This window comes from Myotis lucifugus, unplaced genomic scaffold, assembly GCF_000147115.1.
Source record: "Myotis lucifugus unplaced genomic scaffold, Myoluc2.0 scaffold_207, whole genome shotgun sequence".
Classification (NCBI taxonomy): domain Eukaryota; kingdom Metazoa; phylum Chordata; class Mammalia; order Chiroptera; family Vespertilionidae; genus Myotis; species Myotis lucifugus.
This window is the reverse complement of record NW_005871255.1, coordinates 1,692,307-1,704,641: the sequence shown is the minus strand read 5'-3', so window position 1 is coordinate 1,704,641 and position 12,335 is coordinate 1,692,307. Positions and strand designations below refer to the sequence as shown.

The following is a 12,335-nucleotide window of genomic DNA, read 5'->3' as shown; positions in this document are numbered from 1 at the left end:
TAGTCATCTTGTATCTATAATAATAAAGCATAGTATGCTATAGACCCGATGTCCTTCTGGACGAAGCTGGGTCTGTGAGGAAAGCCCAGTTCCCAGGTGCCGGAGGGAAGCCGGTGCTGGCAGCCGAGGGAAGGAAAGCCTACTCTTGCATGAAATTTGTACATTGGGCCTCTAGTATTATAATAAAGTCCTGTTTTCTAGGGAAATTTGAGAACCTCCTCTTTTAATTTTGTTCCCTGTATTTTGTTTAGTTGCCATATTAGTGTAATGTAGCAATAATTATGTTACTAACAACAATTTGTGAGATTTGTGTTATTCTCATTTTACAGATGAGGAAACTGAGGCTTGGTGAAGTTACGAAACTTGTCCAAAGTCACACAGCTTGTAAAGGGCACAACCAAGATTCAGAGACAGGTCTGTCCAACTTCAAACTCTTAATCATGGGCATGAATCTTTTAAATAACTGTGAAATATCAACCTATGATAAGTTGTATTGATACTAATATTGCTTAACTATTGTTTAACTTTTACTGATACATTTTTAATGGTGAGTTTTTTTATCCATAATAATTTTGTATCTTTTAAATATAGTATAACATAGTAATTAAGGGTCTGAGACTCTGCATTTGAGTCTGGGTATGAGTCCCTAAATTTCTCCACTTACTTGTGTGACATTGGGAAAGTTAACTAAAGTTTCTATACCTCAGTTTTCCTATCTGTGAAATGATGATAGCAGTCTTATACATCTGATAGGGTTGCTGTTAAGATTAAATGACAATATGTAGAAAGCACTTTTAATAGTGCCTGGTACCCAGTATTATCATCTAGCAACCAGTAAAACATGATCATTATTTCTAATTCTGTTTAGGAAATTTGAATAAAGCCAAATTTGAGAGGCAATATAAGATATCACAAAACTGACATGAACCAAAATTAAATTTGAATAAGGTAAATCTAAAGAAAATCATACATTTGATTGAGTTCAGATCTGATGTAACTCAAACTGGGCAACTGCTTACAGGTCTCACATGTACAAGGGTATTGTATGTATGAGAACTACAAATAGGTCTACTAGGATACCCTTTTAGTCCAGTACAATCATTGTATTATGAATGTGTTTTGTCTGTTTTCTTTTTTGTAAAATAAATTTGTATTTAGAATAGATGTATACATTTTTAGGTGGCTTTTAAGGAGATGGTGTTTTGGTAATGTTCACAAGAATTACCAAGAACAAAAAAACCTTATGGGTTATGTAAAATGTTGGCTATATTTTATCACTTCCGGGAGTGGTTATCAGAGCTTACATATGGTGAACCAATGGGTTTGGTTGATGTTTGAACCAATGGGACATTCAATAGAACTCAGCTGAATACTGATCATGTGCTCTTCATTCATACTTGTTCAATGCAGCTGTCAATTCTGAAGTGCCATATCAGCTATTACTACAATTTGGTTAAAATAAAATTCTTGTAATTAGTGATAATAAATTTATGCCAATTGCAAAAATATCTATGAACAGGAGTAATTTGAGTCAAGTTACGCAAAAGTTTAAAGAATGCTATCAGGCTGTAAGGAGATCTGGCTGCAAAATCTGTTAGCCCATTGATCTCCAGGGTTGATTTGGCTAATCTGGCTGGCTAGGTGAGTCTCCCCTTCCTTCCTCACCGATGTGTGCCCCTCCTGAAGCTGCACACTTTGTTGAAGAGGATTACCTTCCCCAATAGAGCAGAGTACCATTTCTCTACTAGAATTTTCAAATAAACTCTCAAAAGCTGTTATTTAAAAAATGGAACTTGTCTCATATGCGAGCCCAAGATCTCTATTGCTTTTAATCTACACATGCATTTAATTTATTCTTTTCTTCTTTTTTTTAATCCTCACGTGAGGATATATTTTTACTGATTTGAGAGAGAGAGAGAGAGAGAGACATTGATGTGAGAGAGAAACATCGGTCAGTTGCCTGCTATACATGCCCTGATCGGGAATGGAAACCAAACCCACAACCTTTTGGTGTATGGGATAACACTCCAGCCACCTAGCCAGGGCTAATATATTCTTTTTATCATATTGAGCCTTTCTGTCCTTAAATATGGTCTATCTTTCTAGTTTTTTTATATTTAAAAATATATTTCAGTAAAGATCTTTTCTCCATAAAGATCTCTCAAGTCTTCTCTTAGATTTAATTATTAGATACCTTATTTCTTGTTAATATTGTAAATCATATATTTTTCTTGTTTTTCTTTCCATTTTCTATTTGCTGCTATAAGCTTTTTGGTATATACATCTCTGTTCAGCAACCTTACTAAAGTATTTTATTAAAGTATTACAAATGCAAATTTTGTCTTCCTTTCCAGTGCTTATGCCATTTTTTTTTCTTGCCTTACTAGACTAGTTAGGACTTCTAGGGCATTATTCAATGCAAATGTTAATAGAGGTCATTCTTATGCTGCACCTAATTTTTGAATAGTGGGCATTGTTATGTTTCACCATTAATAATGTTTGCTGTAGATTTTTGATAGACACTCTATAGGTTAAAGACATTTCTGTTGCTAGTTGGCTAAGATTGTGTGTGTGTGTGTGTGTGTGTGTGTGTGTGCGCGCGCGCGCGCACGTCAGAGAGAGAGAGAGAGAGAGAGAGAGAGAGAGAGAGAGAAGAAGAAGAAGAAGAAATATTGAATGTTATCAGATGATTTTTTTTGCATTTATGAGATCATGTGGTTATCCTCCCTTATTCTGTTAATGCAGTGAATGACAATGATATATTTTCTAATGTTGAATTACCCCTTGCATTGCTGGAATGAACCCAAATTAATCATGGTGATCTTTTCTTATACATTCGGATTTAGTTTATTAGTACTTCATTTAGGATTTTTGCATCTATGTTCATGAGTGAAATTGGCCCGTAATTTTTATTTCTTATGTTGTCCTGATTTGATTTTAGTATCCAGATTATGCCGACCTCAAAGAATGAGTTGAGAACTAATCTTTCTTTACCCCTCTGAAAGGATTTATTTAAGACTGGAATGATCTATTTCTTAAAAGTTTGGTTGAACTTCTGTTCAACTTGTCTGGACTTGGTATTTTGGGGGAGGCATGTGGACTTAGTATTTTTTGAGAGGTATGTATTCGTTTTCTACATGGTTTTAGGGTTTCTGTTTCTAGTTAGGTCAGTTTTTAGAATGTTGTTATTGTTTTTTTTTTTTTTAAGAATCCATCTACTTAAAGTATTTGGCATAAAGCTGTTCAAAGTATTATTTTGTTATCTTAAATTTCTGCTAAGTAATATTTTCCCCTCTTTTTTTAATCCTCACCCGATGATATTTTTTCCATTGATTTCTAGAGAGAGTGAAAGGAAGGGAGAAGAGAGAAATGGAAGGGAGAGAGGAGGAGAGAGAGAGACACATCAGTGTTGCCTCCTACACACACCCCTGTAGGGCTGGAGAACCTGAAACCAAGGTACGTGCCCTTGACTGGGAATCAAACCCATGACCCTTTGGACCACGGGCTGGCGCACTAACCACTGTGCAATCAGCTAGGGCCAAGGACAAGATTATAATAGGCCTTAAGAATAGCTGGAACCAGGGACTTAGAATGCTACTAGGACCTTACCTTTTGCCACACTGTCCAGGCAAAAAGGCTTATCTTTTTGTTATATTTAACTTATCTTTATAAAAACACCAAGATCCTGGCCGGCGTGGCTCAGTGGTTGAGCATCAGCCTATGAATCAGGAGGTCACGGTTCATTCCAGGTTAAGGAACATGCCTGGGTTGTGGGCTCGATCCTCAGTGAAGGGTATGCAGGAGGCAGTCAATCGATGGTGTTTCTTTCTCATGGATGTTTCTTTCTCTCTATCCTTCTCTCTTCCTCTCTGAAATCAATAAAAAATATATTTTAAAAAAATCAAGATTTTCAGTTTGGATTACTAAGAGACAGAAAATGATTTAGGAAAACTAAAAATAAAGGGATAGATGAAGGTATACAAGGGAAAATGGAAACAAAACAAGGACTACTCTGTGAGCATTCTTTTCAGTAGCTTTTTCTCCCCTTCCTGATAACAAACTTTAATGAATAATCAATATTCCATATTACTGAGACTTCTTGAGGTTCCTGGGAGACCGATTTTGTGTTCATAATAGAATGGCAATTTTCTTTTTTTTCTCCTCCTCCCCTCTCTTTTCCTCCTCTTGTTCTTCTCTTCTTCCTTTTTTCCTCAAACTTTAACATCTTTGAAACTATGATGCATCTCTCATACTGAGAGGCATCTTACTATTGATGGTATTTCACAATTAATGAACAATTATTAACAATTTTTTCTTCGTTAGTGGAACATAAAATAATGATGCATGTTGTATTCGATAGTATCATAGCTTTGATGAAATATACACTATTATATACATACTAGAGGCCCAGTGCACAAATTTGTGCACGAGTGGGTCCCACTGGCCCGACCCAATAGGGGCCAATCAGGGGCGGGGCCGGCTGGGGGAGGCGCCGCGGGTGGTTGGCGGGCTGGCCCCAAACCCAATCGGAGTCGGGGGGATGACGGGGGGCAGGGCCTGCCAGGGGGAGGAGCTGTGGGCGGTTGACCAGCCGGCCCTGCCCCTTGGTTGAACTCCCGATTGAACTCCTGTCAAGGAGACAATTTGCATATTAGCCCTTTATTATATAGGATGATGACTCTTCATTCCATCCCATTCCCTGCTTGAAATGCCCCCTTTTTGGTTCTCATATCTTATGTTTATATCATTCAAGACCTTAAAGGAGGAAATAACCTTTATTTTCTCACCCTGGATCCTCTTCTTCCAGCACATAGCACAATACTTTGTTGGACACAGGGTTATATTTCATTAACAATTAAGCGCCAAGCCTGTTTTGTCTTCCTTTCTGTTTCAGTCACTGGTGACTGACATGGCACTTAAGGTGTTAAGGTAAGGGTGTAGGTATAATGAATCACAGCATAGGCTATGACATATTCATATTAATGACCAATATTTTAGCTTCATGTGAAAGGAGAGTAATACCTATATCAATTAAGATCATTTGGATACACAGAACCCATTGCTTCCTGCCAGTTGGAGAATTTCTTGGATGGATGCTTAGTCATCTGATGATGTTCAAGAAGGAGTTTAACCAATGAAACAAAAAAGTAATTATAAAATATAAGCCACTATGAAGGAAATGAGAAGAGTAATACAATAAAGAGTTATAGAAAGTGGTATTTAGAAAGTGGTAAAAGGAGCCCTTATCAATGAGATGACATTTAGGTTGAGACTTAAAGTATGAGTGGGAATCATAAGTTCTTGAAGGGTCTGAGAAAAAAGCATTTCAGAGAGAGGAAAACAGCAGGCACAGAGTGGGAAAGAACTTGCAATTAAATGAAAAGATCATAGTTAGTTGGGGAGAATGTCACTTCAAAGTAAGAAAGGCAGACTGGGGCTTTCCCTTAAATGCTAACATTTACTGAGTATTTGTGGTGTGCTTGGCACTGTTCCAAGCACTTTGTGGGCAATATGAATTATTATGCCATACTGACTTCCTGGATGCTGAGAGTTTGGTTTAATTTGAAGATGCACTGTTATGCAGTGCCATGATCCATTTTACATTTGTAAATATTACACTGACTACTTTGTGTACACAGTTGATCAGAGGGGGACAGTGGAGGAAATAGAAATTAATACTAGTTGATGGCATATACTAGTCGGGGTAAGAGACAAAAGTTGTCTTGGACCATGGTTCTGATGGTGGAGATGAGCAGTGAACAGATTTAAGATATATTTTACAAGTCTTCTGTTGATGGTTTGTATAAAGGGAGAGGGCTGTGAGGGAGAGGAAGGAGTCAGACTGGAGAGAGTTAAAGAATTGGAGAGATGATGTGTATAGATAATTTGTGAAGTTATTTGTCAGTAAAGGAGAGCAGAACTGTTCTATTTCTATAAATTTTCAAGTGGCATTTCTGTGTGTCTGTCTCTCTTTTTAAAATTCTTGGACCCAGTTATATTTTTATTCTAATCTGCCTCTCCAGATTCCAGCACCTTTTTCTCATCCCACACTTGACAGATGCTTAGAGGAAGAAAGTAGTGTAAAAAGTAGGCTAGCATTCTCAGCAGTTCTGCCCCTTTTTCATCAAAAAGTTCCTTGCTAAATCAGTCCTCGCTGGCTATATCAGAGCAAAATTATTTTGTTCTATACGTAAAGATTTAATTCTTGAAGGCTGTCTGTGTTATGCAGGGTTAGGGGTGATAGGTATTATGTATTTTTAGCTAAGTCTTAATGTACCTTAACAGGTAAAGGTAAGTATAGCTGAATCGCAAATTCAGTTATTTTCTCAATTGAAATGAAGTGGTCAACTAAAAGATAAAACTGATTTTGTAACTGAAAGAAAAAGTACTCAGAAGAGATAGCTTTTTAGGAAAATGTTTCTTAAAAATATACAGGTTCTGGTTTTGAAGCCACCTTTGACTGCAGTTTTAAGTAGACAGGGTCTTTCCTCGTTTTATGAAGCTCTGGCTTTCCATTATTATCTTTTAGGAGTAAATAAAGAAGCCACATATCAAAACAAAAGAAAGAATATTTTGGATAAGATGAGTGGGAAGATGAAAATTAGTAAGTTAATTTAAAGTCAGTTAATAGGTAAGGATCACAGACTACTGTTTAAATCAGGGGCTCTTAAATTTTTGATAGTTACAGAATCCTTTGAAATTCTGATGGAAGTTGAAGTTTGTCTTAGAAAGTGCACAGACACATGTACATTCAGATTTATACATAATCTTAGGACGTTGCTGAATCTGAAGAACCTGTTGGGTATATGATACCCTGATTGAGAACATGTGATCTAAATTGTAATCAGGCCTGAGGAGTATGTGGCTGGAGAGCTTCGACATTCAAATTGTGACAATGTTCTCTTCTCAAATATTAATCTTTAGGATATTTCAGACAATTTATTGTTCATTTCAACTCATTGGTCTGATAGTTAATAAAGCAAAGTGTTTTAGTTTTAGCTATTGAAAAATTACAATACTCTGTTCTTAAAATATTCTAATTCAAAATGCCATAGTTGGCACAGTTTTCAGAAATAAGGTAGTACAGTATTCAAGATACCCTAACCATACGTTTCCTATTAATATAAAAAAAAGTTGAGCCCTAGCTGTTTTAGCTCAGTGGATAGAGCATCAGCCTGTGGACCAAAGGGTCCTGGGTTCAATTCCTGCTCCCTTCCACTCTCCCTAAAAATCAGTGGAAAAACATCCTCGGGTGAGGATTAACAAAAACAAACAAAAAAGTTCAACTGAAATATAAACAAATTTTAAATTTACTGACACCGAGGTTTGTACAGAAGCTGAATGAATATATTTTTTTAGCAGTAGCTTTAAAAAAACCTACAACCATTTGTTCTATGTACCTTTCCATGAATCTGTTTATAAATTAACTTTTATCACAAAACTGACTATGAACTTTAAAAATGAATTTTATTAGTCCTGTGTTTATCTCACTGTTGTTAATGAAGTTGTACTTTGTTGCTATTCATTTGGCTCAGTGCCTAAGTGGAACATCTGAGCCAGTGGTACAAGTTAATAAGTTATAAATTGTTTCCTGTTAGACAGATTATGCCAGTTAGGAAAATTAATCCAAAATTCTTAGAATTTATTGTTGAATAGGATTGAGTAGATGACCTACCTCTAAATCCTTTGGCCATGCTCTGAGTCTAGGATTCCTTACATTTTTTCACTTACTTAACTTGACCAAATAAAAAGATTTTTTTTCTTCACTCTAAATCTTGATCAAGTTCCACATCATAAGAAATACTAAAAATCAAAGAGAGAAAATTCAAATATGAAATACTTTATGCTTGTAGTAAAATGTTCTAATTTAATGTAGTGTTGATTTAACATGGTATTTTATGAGTAAACAAATTATTTTTTTTAGCAGATGGACAGTCAATACATTCTTTTTCATGTAACTTACCCTATAGAATTCTGGGATAGAATGATGAAGAATACAGTGCAGTTGTATATATTCACATTCAACCATGTTTGTTCAGAGAACAGTAAAATAAAAGTCATAGTTTAAAAATGATTTAATTAAATTTAGATATCTTGCTGTTCTGCTCAGTAAGTTTCTGCTATACATTGTTTTTGCGCCTCCCATGGTCTGAGCATGCCCTGTGGTTCTAGTGCTAGTTAGAAATTTTTCTCACAGCATAGATCCTAAACATAAGCTTGCTATTAAAAAAAGAAATATCTAGCTGTGTTGCAAGATAGTGTAATATTGTACTTTATGGATGATTTAAGGCATTCCCAATATAATTTTGAATTTATGTGATTTTTGCTTTTATTGCTATCTTTGGGACTTAACCCTGTGAGAAGTAGAATGTCCTGACTTAACCCTGTGAGAAGTAGAATGTCTTAACAAGCTAATCTAAGAAAATTTGTGAATTATTATTCCCCAAAATATTTTAAATGGTACTCATGATTTTATATTTTAGCTTCTATATTCTTATATTTGGAACCAACTAATACTGTTGTAAAAATTAGAGTAATTTTACCATTTTGAGTCACTCGTGTTTTTTTCTTATAGGGAAACAGTCGTCAGTGTCAAGTTTCCTGGGTGGGTCTTATATATCTACTACTAGAGGCCCGGTGCACGAAATTTGTGCACTGGGGGGGGGGGGGGGGGGCGTGTCCATCAGCCCTGTCTGCACCCTCTCACAGTTGGCTATCCTCAGCGCTGCTGCAGAAGTGGGAGAGGCTCCCGCCACCGCTGCTGCATTCACCAGCCGTGAGCCCGGCTCAGGGCTTCTGGCTGAGCGGCGCTCCCCTGTGGGAGCGTACTGACCACCAGGGGGCAGCTCCTACGTTGAGCGTCTGCCCCCCTCCTGGTCAATGTGCGTCATAGCAACCAGTCGTTCTGCCATTTGGTCAATTTGCATATTAGCCTTTTATTATATAGGATGTATATCAAGTATGTGCTGTAGTTTTTTTTCCTTTTTCTGGAATTCTCATCCTACTTGCATGGTTCACTTTTTTACCTCCTTCAATTCTTTGCTCAGATGTTGCTTTAATTTAAAAATTTATTCCTGCCTCCAGCACTTCTAATCCCCCTCTTAACCCTGTCCATCTTTTTTTGCATAACATTTACCATCTTCTAACATACCATATAGTTAGTGGTGTGCTGGTGTTTCACAGCTAGTTCACTGAGCATAGTTCCATCATGAATGATGGTTGATATTTTTGTTTATATTAATGAGTAAGATGAAAGTGAAACAATGAAGATGTATGTCAGAATTTTACTCATTTCTCAATGACCTGAGAAACTGCTTAGCTAAACTGGATAATAGTTTTCAAATAATGGAAGAATATATCCTCAAATTTTTGGGGCTATTCATAATGTAATGGTTATTGCCACCACACACTTTTTAAAAATTTTTTTAAAAGAGGAGAATGATGATTTTTATTTTTTAAAATATATTTTATTGATTTTTTACAGAGAAGAAGGGAGAGGGATAGAGAGTTAGAAACATCGATGACAGAGAAACATCAATCAGCTGCCTCTTGCACACTCCCTACTGGGGATGTGCCCGCAACCAAGGTACATGCCCTTGACCGGAATCGAACCTGGGACCCTTGAGTCCACAGGCTGACGCTCTATCCACTGAGCCAAACCAGTTAGGGCAACACCACACACTTTTAAGTTTAATCTGCATTATTAACATTTGCTGCATTAGTTTCTTAGAGCTAGACAATCACAAAACAATAAATCAAGCAGTGATTGGTAGTTTTGCCAAATTCCGTAGAATAAATACTTTGACCATGGCAAATTTCAAGCCTCAACATGAAGTCACTGAACATGATTTTGTGAAGAGATGTACACTAGCCCAGCATTATGTAGTATTTCTACCATACAGATACAAAAATCATAAATAACCCCAGGAGCATAGTTAATAGTAAAATAATTAGGAAGTGATAAAATTTTTAGTATTTATTACTCTTGTTTTAGAATAACTTATAAGTTTATATAATTTAAGTTGTTTTTTTAAAAAAATATATTTTTATTGATTTCAGAGAGGAAGGGAGGAGAGCGAGATAGAAACATCAGTGATGAGAGAGAATCATTGAATGGCTGCCTCCTGCACGCTCCCTACTGGGGATTGAGTCTGCAACCCGGGCATGTGCCCTTGACCCAAATCGAACCCAGGACCCTTCAGTCCACAGGCCAATGCTTTATCCACTGAGCCAAACGAACTAAGGCTATATAATTTAAGTTTTAACAAAGGCTGTGTTTAACACCCAGTTTGCAAACATGTTGAAAATTTAACAGTTGGATCTTGTCACCCAGCACACCACTACTAGTATAAATAATTTGCCTACTTATTTTCTGACTCCTTCATAGAGGCATGGGTTTTGTTTTGTATTATTTACTGCTGCAAAGCATCGTAGGCAATCAATAAATACTTGTTGAAATTTTTTAATTAAAATATCTGTGGTCTTTTATATGTAATTTAAAATAATTCATGTAAGCAAATGCCAGTACTAGGTGCTGAGTAAAATATAAATCTTACCTTCAAAGAGATGTAAACCTTTTTTTCTTCATTTTTAAATACAAAGCTTTGATGATAACAATAGCATAAAAATCTTATTTCTCTGAATTATTAGAAGCATGCTGCTCTGAAAAGAATAGGAAGGCTTTCAAATTTGCCTAGCTGAGAGAAAGATATCATATGTTCCCTTTTTTTATAAAAAGGAAAAGATAAAGCATATATACATAGAAAAAGACAGAAATAAAAACCTCTGAAAGTAAATGAAGGCTGTTTCTGTTTAGTGGGATTACAAGTTATTTGGACTTTTCTGTTTCTCCTGTACTTTACAAGTAACATCTATTACTTCTGTGATAAAAATTACTTTAAAATCAGCTTCATTGTCATACCAAAATGAATTTCCCCAAGCAAACAGTGAAGATGATTATTGGTTTACAGTCTTATCATCCTGGGATTTTACTCAATTCTCACTGCTACTCTTATTTTCTAAACTTTCCTAAAATCTCCCTTTTCTCCTACACCACCACCGCTGCCCTAGTTCATTCAGTCTGTCATCATAACTTGCCCCGAATATTTTAAAAGTCTCCCGACTCATCATCTGCAGCCCTTTCCTCTTCAGATTTGTTTTCCATACTGCCACTAGAGTAATCTAACTGTATTGCAACTCTGATCGTGTCACTGGTGTGTTTTAAACCTTTTAGTGACTTCTGATTATCTATAGGATAAAAATCAAGACCTGATCCTTCAACCTCATTTCTGCGCTTCTCTTCCTACATTACTGCCTAGTGTTTGATTTCCTTCATCTGTGCTTTTGTTGATACTGTTGTCTCTATCTGAAATATCTTTTGCTTCCCACTCCCCAATGTATGTGGCTAGTTTTTGTTCTTCCTTTAAAACTTAGCTCAGTCAATATTCCCTAGAGCAAGCATGTCAAACTCGCCAGCAGCATGGATGCAGTCTGCCGGCTGCAAGTTTGACATGCTTGCAGAGTAAATGTATCCTGAACCTAGACTGTGCTTCCAGAGTATACTCTGTATAGTGCTATTATTATAGTCACTATACTATATTGTGCAGAAATCAACATTTTATGAGGGGAGAGTCACCTAAAGGCAAGAAGGCAAGTTGTCTTATGGATTTCTCTACCCACCAGCATTAACAGTAGGGCCCATCACATAGCAAATTCTCAAACAATTTTTACTGACCCAAACAGGTTGGATAAGAGGGAGAGGACTTAGGAATAGGAGATAAGAGGTGATGATTTAACTTTAAATAAATGTATTTGAGGCAACATCAATGTGCTCAAATATAGAAATTTGAGTAAGAGAGCAAGACTTAGAAGTATGATGGGAAAATGGAACTTCCATTTGACCCAGTAATCCCACTTCTAGGAATATATCCTAAGAAAATAGAAACACCAGTCAGAAAGGATATATGCACCCCTATGTTCATAGCAGCACAATTTAGAATAACTAAGATTTGGAAACAGCCTAAGTGCCTCTTTGTTACTAATGTTGTGGCCCCACCCCATAACAAAGAAACAGAATTTCCGGAGGATGAGGCCCAGAAATCAGGATTTTAAAAAGATTCCCAGGTGATTCTTAACACAAGCTAACCTAGCCAGATGCTGGACGGGACTGTGCAAGTATGAAGCAGAAACTCTGAGCAACGGCTTTAACCCTAGCTCTGCTGAAGACAAAAGTGATATGAGATTTTGGGACTGGAACATGTGGTGTTCCCCTGGGTTCTTTGTCCGTCCGAGTCAAAGAATGAAACCACAGATGGAAGATGGTATAGCAAAGGTGG

General features: G+C 36.6%; 1 protein-coding gene across 19 annotated transcripts in view; it reads left to right on the top strand.

The window, feature by feature from the left end:
- The window catches only part of NUMB (NUMB, endocytic adaptor protein), a 132,537-nt gene that overhangs the window by 69,688 nt on the left and 50,514 nt on the right, over nucleotides 1-12,335 (top strand). For 11 of the 19 annotated variants that reach the window (XM_023761394.1, XM_023761389.1, XM_023761392.1 and 8 more), the window contains one exon: nucleotides 330-414. The exons of 6 other annotated variants lie outside the window; for them this stretch is intronic. The gene's annotated coding sequence lies outside the window, so the exon portion shown is untranslated. Of the gene's footprint in view, nucleotides 1-329; nucleotides 415-8,575; nucleotides 8,606-12,335 lie in introns of all 19 variants that reach the window. 2 more of the 19 variants (XM_023761385.1, XM_023761382.1) reach the window with 1 other exon arrangement.